Below are 20,704 nucleotides of genomic sequence, written 5' to 3'. Positions count from 1 at the left end.
GAGAAATGTAATGTTTTTTCTTCCATTAACTATATATATATATATATATATATCTGGGTGTGTCTTGATACTTATAGCAAGAGTTTCAATAGGCATTGCCAACAACAGGGGCAACAGCTCATCATATTCCTGGGAATAGTGAAAAAGCAAGGGATATATTTTGATTGGTCAGAACAAAGGCCATTGAGTGCATATATAATATTTTTTTTAATCATGTAATAAAAGAAAAACCAAGGCCAAATACCTCTAAAACTACAAACATGTATTCCCATGCGATCTGATCAAACGCCTTTTCAGCATCTAGAGATAGAATAGCAACTTCCATCTTATCATTATATTTAGAACACAGAATGTAAATAAACGTCTCTGTGAATGGTGCTGGTTTGAGGGCCCGTTAGGCTCTGGGAATCAGGAGTCCAAGAGGGTTTATAGAATATTTACACATATTAGCCTTTGGTGAGCTTGGTAGTAGAGGAACCAGACGCACCATGAGCTGGCTCAACAGGTAGTTCAACGTGTCCTTTGTCCCTCACCTTTGACACAAGCAGGGCTGGTTGCTTTTAGGCTCCTGTTAACAGAAGCACAGAGCCATGTCCATAGGGCAGGTAATGCCTCTCTCTTGCTCATTCTGTAGATCTCCTGCCAGGTTGCTTCCCCAAAAGAACTAACTAGCTCACAGTCCCCATATAAGCTCCAAGCTCCAAATCATCATTTCAGTAACAGCTAATAACTAGCTGATTGGTCTATTACTTAATCGCTGATGAGGTGGGACTGGGAGCATCTGTGTAGCTGCCCTTAGCAAGATGTCTCCCTCAACCCAGCCCTAGACTTATGTCAGGTCTGTCTTCTGTTTGTCTGTTTCATCTCGATCCTTTTTCAATATTAATGATATGTTAGCTTTGCATAAAGAAGGGGGGGAACTTAAAAGAGAAACAGAGTGATTTATCATTCTTAACAAGAGAGGGGAGAGGTCCTTGTTGTATTTTTGGTGAAATTCTGTTATTCTGTATCCAGAGCCTCTTTCCTCTGACTCCTGATATATGACCCATGATGTCTGAATTAAAAAATGTCAAAATAATCTGGATCATAGGCAGCCTCTACACTCCCTTTAATGGCGCCTCTGGACCCTCTCTTTTCTTGACATCATTTATTTGGAACTTTCTATCGCCCGGGTCTATGGAGCCAGGGAGGGGACTGTGCTGGCCTGGAAAGCGGCCACAGATTCCATCAGATCTGTAATTAATCTGTACCCAGCTACTATTGACTGAACTAGGTCCCTGAGGTCCTTTATGGGGTGATTTGGGAGGGAGGGAGGGATAAAAATGGAAAAATGGGGGGAATTTCTTGTTGTATTGTTCTATCGTTGTTTGTTACCCAAATATTTGATAAAAAAAAAAAAAAAAAAAATCTGGATTATGTTGAAAAATGTACTGCTGCAATAGGGACAATGTGGGATACAGGAAAGGTAAAGTAATGTGTATTTTTAAGCACTGCAGCATGTTCTGTAACACTTTAAGACATATTTGTTGAAATAATTCATGCCTCGCTCACCAAAACAGGTACTAGAATACAAACAATGCAATGATAATATTATACAGTACTGTATATACAGAAAAAGCATAGAAGCCAGAAAAATTCTTCAGTGTACATTTAAGAAACAGATACTAAATCATCAAGTATGTATGTATTTCTGATTCTATATCCTTGAGAACTTGAAACTTTCCCTAAAACTGAGCAAGAGGTTAATTAACTTTTTCCTTTCACCCAGCACTGAGATGCCAATACCAAAATAACATTTCCACTGACATTCTTCATACATAGGTTTTTATGCAAAGCTCTTCTATGGGAATTACATTTTCAAACGTAGGAGCTCTAAAGGTCAAGGATAACAGCAGGATAACAACATTTAATAAAAAAAGAATAAAAATTCAAAGTGCAAGCTTTGGTTGTGATTCCCCACTGTAACAAACATGAACAATTACATTACATACAATCATTATTTTTGTTCCTGTATCTGCCAGATCTTTAAACAATCTCGCAGCTGCTTATCTTGATATGCTAATACCACATTTACATCTTAAGTACCAGCATGTAAAACTTAATCTCATCCCCCCCAGTACCAAACTGGGGCTGCTTTCAACTCCATCTATAGTCTGCAACCTAATTATCAGTTCTAAATTAATTAATTCTGTCTTAGTCACATTTGCGTGGTTGCTTTTTTCTGCAATCCATGATTTAAAAGCTACGTCTTATCAATCAGAGCCTGAGAGTATTCTCTCAGTATGTATTTCAAACTCACACTGTCAGAATCCCAGTTCAAATCCTGTTGATATTGATCTGCTGCTAATGGAACCGTACAGAATAGTTTTCAAACTGCATTTAAACCGATCCCACTGGCAGATGGAAATAAGGCATATGAGTAGACAAGATTGGTGACAGCCTGATAGTAGATACTACAGGTGGAAAGGGTGTCTATAGCTGGATTAATGACCCTAGTAACCATGACAAACCCATCTGTAAGGCATGCTGAGAAATCCTGCATCTTAAAACAGATTAACTCCCTATAAAAACTTAGCCTGAGGAACCTACAATTAAAAAATACTGTAATAACTAGCATTTGTACACCCTCAGCAAGCATGTTCTGTACCTATACAGGGTTCAGATAAGCATGTTAAAACTAGTTGAAGCATGGTTGCCAGACAGACATAATGCACTGGGCTGATGAATCTAACATAGAGTCTGTAGATATAGCCAAAGGCCAAAGTTTAAACAAGGAGGAGAGGTGTGTCACTCGTAACATTATTCTCCTTTTTAGAAATGGGTGATGGGAACAGTGAGTTTAATTCAATGAGCAATAAACCAGTGAACACATTGGTGTCCCACAACTGCATAAGAAAAACACATGCTTGAGATATAGACGGGTGTTTGTTGGCCGCATGCCCACGGTGATAGTGACAGGGTAGAAAATTTGATTTTCTACAATGGATGGCATGCAGCTACAGAAAGAGTGGAAAGTAAACAAATCCCTTAATTCTACCCTTTACATTAATCAGCACCCAAAGTGTCAATTACAAGTGAATCCAAGACATGGATTTCTTCAAAGATTATGGCATTTCTTTTCATTGTGAATTTAAGACACCACTGCCTTATAGTGACATCTGCTGGTGTATCAAATTGTAAAACAAGCTGAAACATATACAGGACTGCATTTTAATTATAGACTTTTAATGTACTTTTAATAAACATACTTTTATCAAAGTGTTTGTCATAATTGACTAAACTGATCTTTTCTATACCACAGCTTCACTAAGTGTATTTTTGGTAGTTTTACCATGGTATAGTTTAGTAATTAAAAAAAAAAAATGTTTAGGCAGTTTTGGAGAATCTGCGTAAATACTGTGCGTTTATATGGGTTGTCTGGAAATCTACTGCGATCTCACTGCAATCAATACAGCTGATGTACAGAGGAATCTGCAAATTCACTTAAAATTAAGTGTAAAATAACTTCAGGCTAATACAGCAATTGTACAATCAAAAATCAGTGTATTTCTTCATATGTTATACCAGTTTAATGTCATTTAAAGAACAATACTATTATTGAAACATTTAGCCTCAACAGCCATGTGAGTCACTTTAGCAAACTTATCAGTTTCTATCCTTTTGTTTGAATAATAACCTTATTGACATTAGGAATGATCTTTACAACATACATACAAAACATAATTATACAATTACTATCTGATTATACGATTATTACTGCCACCCTGTGTAAGAATATAGTTATATTAATTTGGATTAAATATAGCCATTTGTAGGTGTATGCTGCCCTCTACTGATTATAGCACACTATTTGAATATTGTGATTCAGTGATAGATCTTGCTGGCATAACAATCTGCTTGGATAATCTCACAGGGATTTATTTATTTATAAATTGACTTTTTTTCAATAAATCAAGCAATGTATCAAATATTCTGGTAGTTTTATTTTTTGTTCAAGAAGTATAAGGAATAAAATACGGAATATAAAGACAACTAAATGTAGAAAAAGGTAGAAAATAAGGCAACCTACTGTTATACAGTTGCATATTTTAATATAAACTGAAGGAATCAGTTGCAGTTTACCAGGCCATCCTTGATAACCTGCTGACACAGTTAAGCAAGCAACCAAGAGAAGAGCTGCACACCTTTAAAATGTAAACGTTTTACATTGAAGACATTCATATCTTTAAAATGTTAACGTTTTACATTGAAGACATTCATATCTTTAAAATGTTAACGTTTTACATTGAAGACATTCATATCTTTAAAATGTTAACGTTTTACATTGAAGACATTTATATCTTTAAAATGTTAACGTTTTACATTGAAGACATTCATATCTTTAAAATGTAAACGTTTGAAGACATTCATATCTTTATATCTTCAGGTTGCATTTCTTTCCCTTTTTCTTTCCTTTTTTTCACGACGGAACGATTTCCAGCCATGTCTAAAATATTAATGAGTTTAATTATGGATTTTTCAACTCACTGGAAAAAAGTGGCATCAGGCCTCAGTTGAAACGACCCTCATGGCACTGCAGTGATGCCATTAATCACTCAGAGAAGCAGTGAAGTTACAGTAAGGCTGCTTGGTTATTGTGCTGAGCCCAGCCTTGACTTTCTTTATTCTATCTTTTAAAACTGAATTACGAGTGGATAATTATCTGTGAAAGTGACACATAATGATGTCATATCACAGGTCTGGCAAGTGGTAGAGTGTAGGTTGAGGTATATACTAATGTATTCCTTTATTTTGGACACAACTATACAGGCTTAGTGTATTTTGGGTTAAATGATAATAATGATTGGCTTTTTATCTATCTTTCAAGTTTTGCACATAAGTAAACCAGGATTGCCTTTTGGTCGTAATTGCTTAGTCCAGTGTCAAAAGCATTAACATGGACAGATTTTGTTCTGGGTTTTAAGTTTAATATTCATCCAGTTTCTGTTTGTAATGAAAAAAGTAGAGCTTATCTGATGAAAACATTTTCCATCAAAATACTGCAGACCATTCTGTGTTCTAGCCAATGTACAGCAGAATGCTTTTAGCACCTGCACATCTCTTTCTGTCACCTGTATTAGATTAGAAAAGATGACTTCTTTTTTTTGACAGTGTATTTCAGCTTTGATAAGAAGACAATGACATTCCATATCTCAGTTGTTTTGGAGAAAATTATTGCACATCATAAAAAATGATTTCAAGATGTTAAGCTTTGCAGAAATACTGACAACTTGAAAAAAAAACTAGTACAACAATAGAGAAAAAAACTCTCTTCACAAATATCTAGTACTGAGAGTAGTTTATTACAGGGAACTTGAATAGAAAAAACACAGGGTAGTCTGCCATGTCTGCTGCTGTTGAAACAAAAAGTCATTATTCAACAGTCATTAAGAGGCAGGCTGTGCTGGGAATGGGAGCTTGTATATTGAAACTGTACCATGACCTGTTAAATTGAACTGAATGACAGAGAGATTGTACTTGTCATATAATTCCTAATAAAATAGTTATTCACTATCAGCTTCATATTTATGTCTCATGATACATTCGAAAGGAAAATGACAACTGAACTCTAATAGAAAGTGTGGCAACAGCAAGAGTCTCTGTCTCCTCTTCAAATCCCCTGCATAGCCCAACACGGCTGTTTGTTTAACCACGCCCTCTTGAACAGGAAATAAAAAAAATAAAAAAAACTTTGGATTCAGACAACTGGGACTGCTTGATTTTCCTATGTCATATTAATAGCTTTGGGGTTGTGCAAGTATGTTGTAGGCAGGAGGCTGTGTGGTCCAGTGGTTAAAGAAAAGGGCTTGTAACCAGGAGGTCCGTGGTTCAAATCCCACCTCAGCCACTGACTCATTGTGTGACCCTGAGCAAGTCACTTCACCTCCTTGTCAGAGCGTCTTTCGGGTGAGACGTAATTGTAAGTGACTCTGCAGCTGATGCATAGTTCACACACCCTAGTCTCTGTAAGTCTCATTGGATAAAGGCGTCTGCTAAGTAAACTAATAATAATAATAGGGATTTCAAGCCAATATATACTGACAAAGTACAGAACTGCTACATGCTGTGGTAAACTTGACATCCTAAAGGCTTTTTAAACCTAAACATAACCCAGACTCCTGCCCCCACCAAATGAAACTGACCCGAACCGGTACATTCAAAGGGCCTGTCTATATACATTAAAATAATAATACAAATATGTTACCAGATCAAAATATGATACTGTACTTTGAGTTGATATTATTCATGATATAGCATCATTGAGTTTTAGTTCAACCTCACTCAGAGATTCTTCTGTTCAATAGAACCTGGGATTTAAAGGTATGTTATTACCTTTTACAGCAACCAGCCCTACAGTTACTGCTTAATTAGACTGTAATTACAGTACTATAATTATGCCAGTAATTAATTTACCATAGTCCTTCTTTTATTGGTATCAGTATGGGCAAGTCATTGTTAACCTACGTCATTATTCGCTCAGCAAATTCTGTCATTTGAGGTACAATCCATTTGCTTATAATGACCGCCTATAGAAGAACCATATAAAATAGTACCATTCATAACTGTCTTTAGAGACAAACAGACCAGATGATTTGTCAAGGTAAATGTACACTATGTTCACAGATACTATCTGGTCACTATGTAATTGATTTGAACTAAGCAGCATGTAATGTTACATTCAATACTTATCTAAACAGTTCCTTAGCAATTACATTTTAATTAATGTAACTTAAAAAAGAGCCATTACACAATATAATGGGACCTGCTCAATGGAGTTTGAAAACAAGGGAATAGAGACAACAAGGCAGCACATTGATGTTTCACTGCAGCAGGAAATCATGAGTAGCGAGTGTGGGAAGGATTTATCCTGGCACGGACATTATGCGTTTCCAAAAATGGACTCCAGCTATTGATAAAGACCTTTAGAGTGCATTGCCATGCAGTTAGGGATCCATGAATGATATGTCCGCCGTTGATAGCTTATCCTTCCCAACCCATTAGGCTTACACAACCCCATCAGTAGTCACTGTAAAAGGGCCTGCTCTGGGTCAGTCATCTGCAGATGCAATCTGTGTTGGAAACTGTGGGGTGATTGCAGTAAAGAAAAAAAGCAATCTCACATCTCTCCTCTCAATATGTCAATTGCTTGGTGTTTCTCTCTGTCAAATAAACACTAACACTATCTACATTTGTGTGCTTCAACTATTAAGTAGATTTTCCAATAATAATAATATTAATAAATATCAATAATACATATTTCTCAATGTATTAGTATCAATCAAGCCTCTTATCAATTGCAGAAAATTCTATTTTTTTAATGGTAATTATATACATACTGTACTGTATACATTCTGGTCAGTCTAGATACTGGATGCATGATGTTTAACTCCATCAGCTCCTTTGGGGTCCAAACACACACTGGAACAATAACGTTGCTATGAGTAACACAATTGCATGGGATATTGTCTTTATTTTAAAGATAACATCTTGGGGTGCATTGTTAACATTGGAACCATATTTCAGACATATACACCAGTGGCTCAGACAACAGCCAACAGTTCTTGATATTTTTTCACTGAGTATAATCTTCTTGAAGTAAATTGTGACTTTCTTTTCATCTACTTTATAAACCACACATAACAGCTGCCATTCTTTCTTCTAAAACAGATAATATTGTGTGGGGTGTGTTTGCACAGAATCTTTCAAGAGCTTTGATGAGAGTTAGTATGCTCTTCTTCCTTATTTAAAAAGACTAGAGCAAAATCCTTTGATTAAAAAACGTATAATGTAAAGAAAATACCTTGAGTGACCCGCTGAAAACCCTTGAATGCCATTTCAAGAAAACCTTAGTCAGCGATGTATAATTTGTCACATTTTTGTAAACATCCTTTGAAAATATAGATTACGAAGACAAGGTTAGCAAAACACCTCAAACCTTTGGAATACCAATGTGTAACCAGAATGTAAATGTGGTGCAGCAGAGCTGTCTTCTTTGATAATCAAGGAAACACATTCCAAAAGCGCATTCCAATGGGAAAAGACTCAGCTGTAACCCTTAAAGCAGATGGATAAATACCAGATACAAAGAGTTTGCATGGCTATTAGTTCAATTAATTGTTTACAAAGTCATAATAGAGAAACCTGAAATAGTTTAAGCTCCAGTTCACAGGTTTGTTTCATTATGTGAAAAAAGTGTAGGTATCAGAAGAATATGGCCTGAGTTTGTTTGTGCAGGCTGGTATAAAAATAAATTGACAGGGCTTGAAAAATGACCACAATAGGTGTGCAATTAAGTAGTAATTTCGATCCCCTCTGTAACTATGATTTTGAATATTTTCATTTACCAACTCAAAGTTGTAGAGGGGGCAGAAATTACAGCTAGACATCCCCTTATTTCTAAAACAACCGTCCTTCTGAAATTCAGCTTTTAGGAGTAGACCTGTGGTTAATCAAATTGATATATAATATACTACACAACAAATAATGTGATTTTTAATGGGTAAGAAATTAATGCATTATTACAGTGTAGATTTTGCGCAGTATTAAAAATCACCACATAAACAGGTGGATTCGGAATTCTTACTAACATTGGTGAAATTTAGTCATGTGCGAACCATCCAGGTAATTTTCTCAAATGACCTCCATCTACAAGTCATGATGTTATAATATATTCAGTTCCTTTATACTAGTAGGAGCTAGAACATTCAGAGAACATAATATACTGGGTAATTTTAAAGCACGGGTGTTGTGGAAAGCATGTTATCTCCTGGAGTAGAAAGATAACCATATTAACACTTAGGCTTCAGCTATGTCACCCTGCAAAACCTGCCATCACTTGGTGCCTCTCTTAAAAAAGTAATCCTCACTGAAACCTCAAACAGCAAAAGTAAAAACATAATTAAACATAAGAACAACACATAGCCACTAAAAAATAATACTTACTGTAAAAATAGCAATGTTGTTTATGGAATAGCCTGTGAAAAATGTGATGAAATAAAATATGTTGGAGAGACTGGAACAACGTTATATAAAATAATTCTGAACCACCTTTTATTAATTAGAAATAAGAAAATTAGTGAACCAATAGTACAGCACTTCACCAGTCAATTACATGACATAAATTATATAAAGTTTGTTGTATTAGAACAGCTAAAATGAGACAATCCGAAGAATCAAAGAAAGTAAATGGATAAATAGACTGAACATGATTATGCCAGCAGGACTCAACAGAAAATAATGAACTAATTAACTCCAATAAATATATAACATTTAAATAAATAAATAAATAAATAAATAAATAAATAAATAAAATTCATTCAAAAGTTGTGCATGCTGATGCTCTGGGGATCCAAATCAAGGCTGATCCTCAGAGCCAGCATTGCATGATAATATATTATTATTATTATTATTATTTTATTATTATTTATTTCTTAGCAGACACCCTTATCCAGGGCGACTTACAATCGTAAGCAAATACATTTCAAGTGTTACAATACAAGTAATACAATAAGAGCAATATATAAATCTAATTTTTATAAACTAATGTTAATTAGAATTAATACAGATTTAAAAATCGAAGTAAAAATGATGTCACATTACATCATGTAAGAATAAATCATGGATTTGAATATAAACAATAACAAGTCGTTGTCATGCCATCAAAAACCTATAAATACCTCCGATGTTTTGATTCAAACACATGCTCCCCTCAGAAAGATATGTACAACATATCGAAACGTTGGTCAGCTGGCTCTTTGAGCTAATACTGTATATATATATATATATATATATATATATATATATATATATATATATATATATATATATATATAAAAAATACATATATATATATAAAACTGCAGTGTACAATATTGAAGGCATATATATTTTTAATAAATGTACACAAAAAGTTTAAAAGATTAAGAGACTAAAACTTTTTGTGTACATTTAAAAAAAAAACTTTTCTTTCATATATATATATATATATATATATATATATATATATATATATATATATATATATATATATATATACTGTAAGCTTAATTTCCCTGTTATAAGTCAGTTGGTAATTGCTTCCATATTGAAGACAAATTATTGACAATTCACGAGGGACCATCTCAAAAGTGATGACTCCATGGGCAATTCTGGGCTTCACTGACTATTTTTAAGAACAACTCCCTTAGGGAATTAGAGGAATCAATATATATGTAAACAGAGCAATTGGAACACCTTGCAGATGTGAAATCAGTAGCTTCTTGGCTTCCATGGTGGCCCTGGAACCTAAAGACGGTGTTAAAATGCTTGTGTTCCATACATCTCCCTGACAACATTTTCTTTCTAATAAGCAATGCCTTTCACATTTATGTACTGTTTATTGATATGAGTGATGTTATCACAGAAACAACCTAAAGATAAAGTTCAAAATGCTTTGATCTGATGAGCTGGAAATCGTGGGGGCAGCTGTATATTATGTTTTTATTATGTATTTTTGGTTCGATTTTAGGCTTTTCTCAGGTTCCGCAGAGTACTAACAGAGACAACCTCTTCCAACAGGGAATCAGTGAAACAGCATGAACATGCTGATGCCAAGAGTAGAACCGACAAGGTGGAAAGGGAGTCTCCATCTCTGTGGGCCTTGCCTCAGCTCCTCTCTAAGGAATGTGACAAGCAAACAATAAGTTAAGGAGTGCCTTTCAGAGGTCTGTGCAGGGTCAAGATTCAGAGAATCAGCAACTCCTACATCATGTAGAGACAAGGATTCAAGGTGGATGGAATCACCCACACCTCACCCCTCTTACAGATGATGGTTTCTTTTAATTATTTTCCACTAAAACACAGCCTTTGATGTACAAAATTCTCTTTCCTGTAATGCCAGTGCAAATTAATAAAACAGTTTTAATACTACAAAGAAATAACTTAACGAAGGGTTATTGGCTATTGTTATAGTGCCTTTAAAAGGTATCAAATAACGAAAACTGTGATAACTTTGTGGAATTATTAAATGCCAATACAAAATGAAATCATCAGTTGTCGTTATCAAAGATGGGATTTTTTTGGTACTTTTGAGGTGCGTTATAGGGTTAGATTAAATGTAAAGATAAGGTAAGTTATTATAAGACACAGGGCGATTCAGCCTTTTTGTTCTCATGCCATTGTAACAGGTCAGGGGCAGGGCAAGAACTGGCGAGCTAGCATATTAACAACTATGCAAAAGTGCCAGGCTTCTTCTGCAGGAGTGGCTATAGAGATTGTAACATGCCACAGATTGGATCCATGATGGCAGTGACTCAGACTGCTTGTTACATTTTCCCACCTTTAACCTTGACAATCGGCTGTATCTATGAGATCCTGCGACCACACATACCACAAGTTTTAATAACTACAAAAAAGAGCCAGGCAATTACACAGCGAGTGCAAGTTTAGCACAAACACGTAACTATGAGGGTACTTTACATAAATACAGGACTTCTGCATCAGTCATTTTCACTCATCCCCTGCTCAGGGTTAAATAGTTAATAGTGCTAACATATAATTTAGTAGAATAATGAAGAATAAGGCAAGTTGTATTGTGAACTAGAACTCCACATACATATTTGACAAAGGAGGTCAGTCTGATCAACATTTGCTGAGTTTTAATTCAGGTCATATTACAGTCCCAATTTTTGTTTTGTATTTGGCTTAATCGTCTTTTTAATATAAATGTTTTTTACCGGTACATAAGCAGGCTGACAATCTACTTGCGTCATGCGCAGCCAGACGGTGCTCACCTAAAGAAAAGTCTGTTACACAATGTTGTAGCAGTGTATAGGGAAGCTCATGCTGTGGCTTCCTGTGCTGTATCCAGCGTGTATATAACAGAACATGTTTGTCTCCGGTGCTGTTCCTGTGACTAATGTTAATAAAAATCTGCAGCAAAGCCATTAAATATTTGTATTAAGTCATTCTAAAAATTGACAGATTTGTGTATTTAATGTGTTGTTGTGCTTGAGATTGAAGATTGACCACAATGCACTACCTGCCAAAGCTGCTTCAGTAGATTGCCTTTTACGTTGGGTCCTAGTGGAGACTACTTTACTGACTAGTGATTATACGAATAAATTATTGAGAAATAAAAGTTTCAGTTCTGCTGCAATGTGAGGGGAACATTTCTCTGTCGTTGAATAAATAAATGGGACATGTCCTTCACATCCCCATGTAAATTAAGCCTATGCTACTATACAAACATATATCATTAACTGAGTAAAAAAAAATACAAAAATGGCTTCTTTATCATTATGGTCTTTGATCTTTGTTTACCAGTTCAGTTATTTCCCATTTGTGAATTACAGCGGTGGAATATGTGGAATGATGGTAATACTGTATAACCTGGTTTTATTGATTTATTCAAGAAACAAGGCCAAATTATGATAAAGAAAACACATTTTATGAAATGACATGTGTGTACACGATGCGTTTCAGGATCTTGCTTCCTGGGCTAGTGGGAGCAAGAATGTGTATGAGTCATCACAGATGATATTTTAGAATTGTAGAGGTACATATAACAATGTATTCTGCCTTTAAAACATAATACAGTTCCTGTTGATTCCACAGAAGTCTTCGTGTTGAGTGCGATAACAAACAGATGTTTCATATCCCACACTGAGTCGGACATGTTACAGGTACTGTGAACTAGAAAGGGATGACATGATTGATACTGATACTGATATAGTATATGATATCTAAGATCCGCAGAGGCCAAAGGTTGGGTTTTGACCTTTAGATAACTCAGTTGGAAAGTCTCAGGGAAACATAAATAGAAGTTAAAGAGCATCTTTGCAGTCACCCAGTGCACATGGAGATCTTCTTATTTTCAGTACTTATGTAGTTCCCTGCAGTAGAGCATTAATGATGGTTAGGGTTTAACTACTGGCAGCTATAGAACAAAGCTAAACATTTACAGAAACGAAACCATTCAGTTGTTAACATCCTGACAACTTTTTACACTTGTAACTTTAAAGTCTGTTTCAAAGCTCTTTTCAAAATTGTCACTCTAGTGTACTGGGGTTTGAGATCTGTCCTCTAAACCACTGCAGGAAGAGTGATTTATAAAAAAAAACAAAAAAACGTGCAACGCTATATTTTTCAGAACCTGCTACTTACTCCTTAATTCTGAGTACTTGTACTAGCTTACTAATCATTTCATTGCAAAAAGGATCATGTGATAAAGAGACCTCACCCACCACAGTATGTAGATTTGGTTATTTCAATAAAATAATTAGTTCTGTTCATTGTTTTTTGCAACCTTAAATCATATTAAACTCTTTAAGGCATTATGTTTGGGCACTGCTTGTGTTAAAGGAATTCCAGGTCTATTGAGCAAAAAAAAAGCCTGTGTGTTTTTGTTTTTTTCATTTTCATGATGTTTCCTGCAGCATGCCTGTTTCTTCCCATAAATTCAAAGCTGAGATAGAATTTCGATCTCAATTATTTTGACTGTTCCTTCGTCTGCGCCGGTTACACTGCTGCACACAAAAGTGGGCTGGGGATGTACAAGTATAAGAAAATATTACAAAATGCATTTCCTTCAGTAGAAGCAGTTTTCATTGCCGTGTTTAGTTTGTGTAATCTTATTTTATGTGATCCATTACACACAACATAGCCTTGGCAATTTGAATATGTAATAAAATGTTGATCTTTACTTATGATGAGGATGGGATGAGCAATTACAGGTCAAAAGTTTAAGTTACAAAACATTCCTTCCATACTGTTTATATCTTGGATTTCTAAATCTCTGACTTATACCTACCCATGGGAGTTCTCTTTCATTTCACGTTCCACACTGTACCAGTCCTCCTGATAAGAAGGTGCAGAGTTTTCTGTATTCTGTCAAAGGTATGACATTCCCCCACACATACAATAGCCTCCCCCACAAGCACAACCAGAGAGAACATTCAAAAATTCCCTTTACAGGTCCTTAAAATAATAAAAATGACTTTTTAGATGTGTGTCTGTCAGCCTATCTAGTTAATCTATTTATCCCCTTACCTACCAGCAGTGCACAGAGATGAAGTCTTGATTAGCTTACAACTTGCAACACCTTTCTGCTTTCCTGGCTGAAACAATAGCGCACAGCTGACAATGCCATGCATTTTTGACTCATAGGGTTTATAATAGAATACCAAAGTTCATATGTTTACTCCATTTAAGTCAGTCAAGTCAGTCAAGTCAGTCAAATGAAATCCAGCGACAGAAAGCAAACCACAGTTCGCAGGATATCAGCACCCCTGTCGTAGATGTGAGGAGGACTTTCGTGGATATAGCTGGTGATGAACCTAATGATCCTTGTGAACCCGGTCAGATGAACCAGCATAAGAGAGAAAATAACCTCAACGGGCACAAGCCTGGAGTTAAATGGCTAAGAGCTTCTGAGAAAACTGCATGGGACACAGTAAACACAGATCTCTGTTTTGTGTTGGAAAGGTTAAGTGGAACAGTTGAAAAGACACTGGATAAATTTGGGGACATCATCTACGCATATGGAAGTGAGAGGTTTGGAGTTGAAAAAAGGAAGGAAAAAGTACAAACTATTCCTGGAAAGTCTAGACGGCAGCAGGCGATTGATCGCTTAGTTAGAGAAAGGAGACAGCTGAGGAAGCAATGGAGAAGAGCAGAACAAAGTCAGAAGGAGGGACTCAATCTTTTACAAAGGGTCATAAAAGATAAGCTTGCAACATTGCACAGAGCTGAGTAACGCTACAAAAAGGAGGGTGCAAGAACTGACTTTTATAAAGACCCATTCAAATTTGTAAATAAGTTATTCACCAGTGAGAAAAATGGCACACTAAAATCATCTAAGTGAGCTGGAGAGATATTTGGAGGAAACACATACAGATTCAAAAAGGCAGGAGCCTATGTCAATTCCTTCAGACATCCCACCAATCAATCCACCAGAATACCAAATGGAGGACTGTGCACCTAAGTGGAAAGAAGTAAAGCAAGCTGTGAAAAAAGCAAGGATGTCATTATCTCCAAGGCCTAATGGAGTTCTGTACAGAGTGTACAAGAGTGCTTCTGGAGTTCTACGAATCCTGTGGAAATTGATGAAAGTGGCATGGGAAATACATGTTGTACCAAGAGCATGGTGCAGAGCAGGTGGAGTCTTTATATCAAAAGAAAAAGATTCTACAAGCATCAATCAGTTTCACCCTATTTCCCTATTAAATATAGAGGCAAGATTTTCTTCAGCATTATTGCTCAGAGTCAACTTACCTATTAAAGAACTGCTTCATTGACACTTCAGTACAAAATGCGGGCATTCCAGGTTTCCCAAGATGCTTAGAACACATCAGCGTGATCTGGCAACAAATTAAATCAGTTAAAAAGGAGAGGAAGGAGCTCCATGTGACATTCCTGGATTTGGCTAATGCATATGGTTCAGTGCCACATGAACTTCTTTGGGCAGCATTGGATTTTTTCAGTGTACCAATGACAATAAAAAATTTAGTGAAAGCCTACTTTGGAGATTTGCAATTTAGTTTTTCAATTTTAGAATACAGCACTACATGGCAATGTCTAGAAATTGGAATAATGGCAGGATGCACCATTTCTCCACTGGCTTTTACCATGGCAATGGAAGTAATTATTAGGGCATCAAAATGGGTAGTGGGAGGAGAGCGCTTGGTTTCTGGAATGCGACTACCACCAATTCGAGCATACATGGATGACATAACAACCATGACTACAACAGTAGCCTGCACTAATCGCTTATTGGGCAAATTAACCAATAACATCGAATGGGCACGAATGCAATTCAAGCCCACTAAACCAAGGATCATCTATATAATTAAAGGTAAAGTAGTAGATAAAAGGTTCTATATTAATTGTGAGGCAATACCAACAGTGTCTGAGAAGCCAGTGAAGAGTCTTGGGAGATGGTACGACGGGGATCTAAAGGACACAGTTCATGTGGGAGAATACTGCAGCTACCAGCATCCGCTCTAACCGAGGAGTTTAAGTGCGCCAAGGTCAGACTGGAAATGACATTAGTAGAGTCACGCGACAAATGCGTAAGGGAGGCAGCACCTGTGCTGAAAACTGGAAGAAAGTGGGAGGCAAAGAAAGCTGTGGAGGATGCAAAGGTTGCCCTTCGAATTGGTGATATCATGGGGCAAGTTCAGCATGGAAGAGGGGGCCTTGGTCTCAGTTCAGCTCCTCCTACATGGCACAAGGCAGCCCCAGCTCAACGGAGGAAGATGGTAATCAATGAGGTGCAAAAGCAGGAGGAGCGGATGAGGTGTATAAAGGCCATTTCCCAAGCCAAGCAGGGAGACTGGATGAGATGGGAGAGTGTGGAACAACGCAAGATTGGCTGGCAAGACCCTATGGTCAATGGAACAGAGCAGGATCTGTATCCTCATCAGGTCAACATATGATGTTCTCCCATCACCACAGAACTTAAACCTCTGGGTAGGAGAGGATCCCTCATGTCCTTTGTGTTCATCACCTGCAACATTAAGGCACATTTTGACAGGATGTAAGGTGGCTCTTAGCCAAGGACGGTTTACTTGGCGCCATGACCAGGTGCTGCAATGTTTGGCCTTAGCATTGGAAGACAAGCTTAACATGACCAATAAGTTGCCACCTGTTCCATCAAAACATTATACACAAAAGACAACATTCCTCCATCCAGGAGAGCAACCACCAAGAAAAGGTGTTAAAACCAATCCTCGCCCAGGACAACTGGAAGCTGCTAGAGACTGGAAAATGCTGGCAGATGTTGGTCAATGGCTTATTTTTCCACCTGAGATTGCTGCCAGTAACCTTCAACCAGACATTGTCTTGTGGTCTGGATCAGCACGCCTGGTTCATCTGGTAGAGTTAACAGTGCCATGGGAGGATGCTGTGGATGAGGCATATGAGAGGAAGAAACTCGGTATGCTCAACTAGCTGCTGAAGCGGAACAGCGAGGATGGAGCATCCGGGTTTACCCAGTGGAGGTGGGTTGTCGAGGATTTGTCGCACACTCTCAACCCAGTTTCACAGAGATGTCGCGTTCAGTGGCCAAGAGTTGTGTCACACAGTGAAGAAATTATCTGAAGCAGCAGAATGGAGCAGCAACTGGCTGTGGTTGAGACAGAAAGATTCTGGCTAGGGATCTCAAGCACAATAGAAAGAAAGCAAAGCTGATATACGGGTAAGTAAGCTGGGCTGAGTTGATTGGGGGACGGAGTGGGGTGATGTTGGGACGCCAGAATCACTGTGGAGCCCTCTTGAGGTGTCGTGGGCTAGTCAACGAAACACAGAGGACGGAAGGTGCCCACTTGAAGACCCCAGAGATGTACCCTACTTAGCTCAATCCAGACGGTTGTCATGATGATGTGCTCGGGAGATCGCACTGTGGTTGATCCCTGGAGCCAGCATCACAGCCATTGTGTGTGCTGATGCACTGGGTAGGCAAAATAAGCTGATCCCTGGAGCCAGAATTACACTTCAGCCATCAACACCAGGCAGAAGGATATCTATTTGCATGACATTTTTTATATATCTAAAGAAAAAAAAAACAAGTACTGCACCTCATAATCAGACTGTTACACTACTGATCAAGTAGGTTCACATTATTGCTTGTTATTACCACAATCACTATTCTAATTTAGCTAGACCCCTATAGAGTTGCATACATACAGCACTTTCCATTGCCATTATCCCTGGTATTGTGTCAAAATGCATAGCAACAAAGACAGCTCTGGTGCTGTTTTAAGTGTAATCTCAATAAGTCATCTTTTGCCAGCAGAATACGCCACACAGATTTGCTGCTGGACTGTAAACATAACAGTGCATTCACAAGAAAAATTGTATCCGTGTCAGTTCCAATAAGCACACATTTGATTCAGAATTGAACACTGCTAATATGAAACTAAGATACAGTATAACAGTATAAACATTATGTACAAACACCTCTTTAGGGATGAACCTTAATGCTCTCCATCTACCTGTTCTGAACCACCAATTCAATGTTGAACTCTGCAGCGTGTCTGTGCTTATCCATTGTATTCAATCATACCACACCTATCCATGCCTTGACCTTTGCCCCTTCAATTGCTACTCCTCCACTTTCTTCACCAAGTAGCTTTTATAAATTCTGAAGACATGCAGAGCCATCTCTGCTCCACCAGCTCCCTTGGCCTTTCTTTGATTAAACTCTCTGTACATTACAGTACCGTCTCACTGCAAACCATCTGCTGCCAACATAAGCCTAAAACCCACCTCAGGGACTTTTTATCAAAACTGTTTACTTTATTGATGTGTCTACCATATGAAGTACTATACTGTCTAGTCTTGAACAACAATTACTGTAATAGTGACAAGTTGCAGGTTGTTTCTCTCTCAGCTAACACACCAATTCCTTCAAAAATCAATCAACTACCACTTGAAAAATGTCTTGAATTTCACTTTGCAAAACATACTATGTGTCCAGCTCTGAGTGAACCGAGAAGTATTGTGTTTCAATACAGGGCAAGCATTTTCATTGCTCTTGTTTTTTAGTATGGTGCATCTATTCCCCCAAATTCTTTGCAGACTAATACATGAAATATATTCCAATATCTTGTTGAGTATGTTCCAGAGAACTCACAGGTTATTATTATTATTATTATTATTATTATTATTATTATTATTATTATTATTATTATTATTATTTATTTCTTATCCAGGGTGACTTACAGTCGTAAACAGATACAGTGTCGGGGAGTAATGCATTACTCTAAACTGTACCTGAGAAGTAACTATTTCTAACTATCTATTACTCTTTTTTAAAGTAGTAAGTTACTGTTACAATTTTGTTCAATTAATTAGTAACAGTAACGGATTACTTATTAAAAATAACTTCCTTAACACTGATAGATATATAAGCTGCTGACATGATGCATTACAAAAAATTTACTTTGTGTTCTGTTCATACTAACAATATTTATTTTAATAATAGAATAATATTACTTACTGAGTATTAGGCTACTTAGTGTACTAAAAACTGAAAGTGCAGTTGAATCGGTATTTGCTTTAAAGCCCGTTTTAGAGTAGTGGAAGGCAGAGGTATTTTCTGAATATAAAAATGATAAGAAAGTTATTTTTTGTAAAATATTGAAGATTATACCTTATTAGATAAGAGACAATTTTGTGCGTATGGTGCACTGTTTGCTTTTCTGCGTGGACGTCTTGGGCATAAATCTGCACTTCCGGCAGACCGGAAATGGGACATCGAGAGTTTTCATAAAAGTGAACAATGATTACGTAAAATCAGGACAAATGTATACAACTAATTGCTAACATGTTCTGAGAAACAGAAGTGGAGAATCCGTGTAAATCTTTATTTATGTTAACCCTTTCAATCCAAGATGTATTTTCAATCATAAGAAAATATTTTAAATCTTTTTTCCTAGTCTTATTGCAACTAGAAATGAGAATCAAACAAAATTTAGATTTTAGCCCAAATCTTTTCTTGTTTTTTTTTGTTGTCCACTCCAATGGACATTGGGACTAAACAGCAGGCAAATCAGAAAAATGGCAATGTCAGGGATATGTGTACTTTTCTTATTCCCATGTGGAAAACACATCTTTCAACATTTCCTGTAATTAAAACATAATAAAATATATATAAAATAATACTATTAAGAAAACAAAGATTCTGTCATAGGCCCTCGGTCTAGAATTGTTACTTGCGGTGAGCAGCCTTGAAACAATTTCTATGTGGCACAAAACATAGGTGCACTTTGCAATTATCGCAGATGACATGAGTTTTGCCAGTGCAGAATGGCTGCTTGCACCTTGTAGCTTCTTTCTTGCCATCAAAGTTTGGCATGTGGTCAACCATGTCTTTTTGAACTTCAGGTAGGGGCCTTCTCTGTTTCAGCCAATCTGATTGAAATCAGTCGATTAAACCTTACTATTTAAGTCATTTTTACTATTATGTCAACACCGCTACTAAATCCGACGTCCATTAAAGTGCTTCATCCCAACCAACTGTACCTCTTAGGAGGCTACTAGGTACCTACTGGCCCATTCCTATGGGATGATTTTCCTTGATAATGTCCCATTCAATCAACTGATTCCAATCAGATCGTGCGGTTGTTTATTAATTTGTTGCAAGACTTACTGGAAATAATTTATATTTGAAATTAAACAGTTCTTTTAATAATTAAAGGCTCCGTGTCCATCCTGTTACGTGAACAATAAAATGGCATCATCACTTTCACTTTTTTAATTTCTTTTTTAATCTCTATAATATCAATGTTGTATTAACTGGAAATCACATATTCATGTGCCTGCAAGTAGTCAAGTAAGTTTCAAGTGTAGGACATAGACTTAATTGAAGGATTAAAGTTTTGATCAACAGTGAACTTATTGCGAATTCATACCAGGCAGGGACTAATTTATGTGGTAAATCAAATAATTAATCATTAGCTTTTATGTGTATTTAATATCCATGTTCTAGCATCTTGTAACACAACTATCGCTTTTAAACAAAATTAGATGAGAAATAAAAAGTGTAGTACACATTTATATGAATGCATTTGAACATGTCAGTCCTGTTACTGAGTATGAGGTTGTGTTATGAAAGAACCAATATGTAGGAAGGCTGCTTTACAGTTATTTTTTAGTTCCACAGTTTGAAACAGTGCATGTCAGA

This window comes from Acipenser ruthenus, chromosome 7 (genome assembly GCF_902713425.1).
Source record: "Acipenser ruthenus chromosome 7, fAciRut3.2 maternal haplotype, whole genome shotgun sequence".
Taxonomy (NCBI): Eukaryota; Metazoa; Chordata; class Actinopteri; order Acipenseriformes; family Acipenseridae; genus Acipenser; species Acipenser ruthenus.
This window is presented reverse-complemented; position numbering follows the sequence as displayed.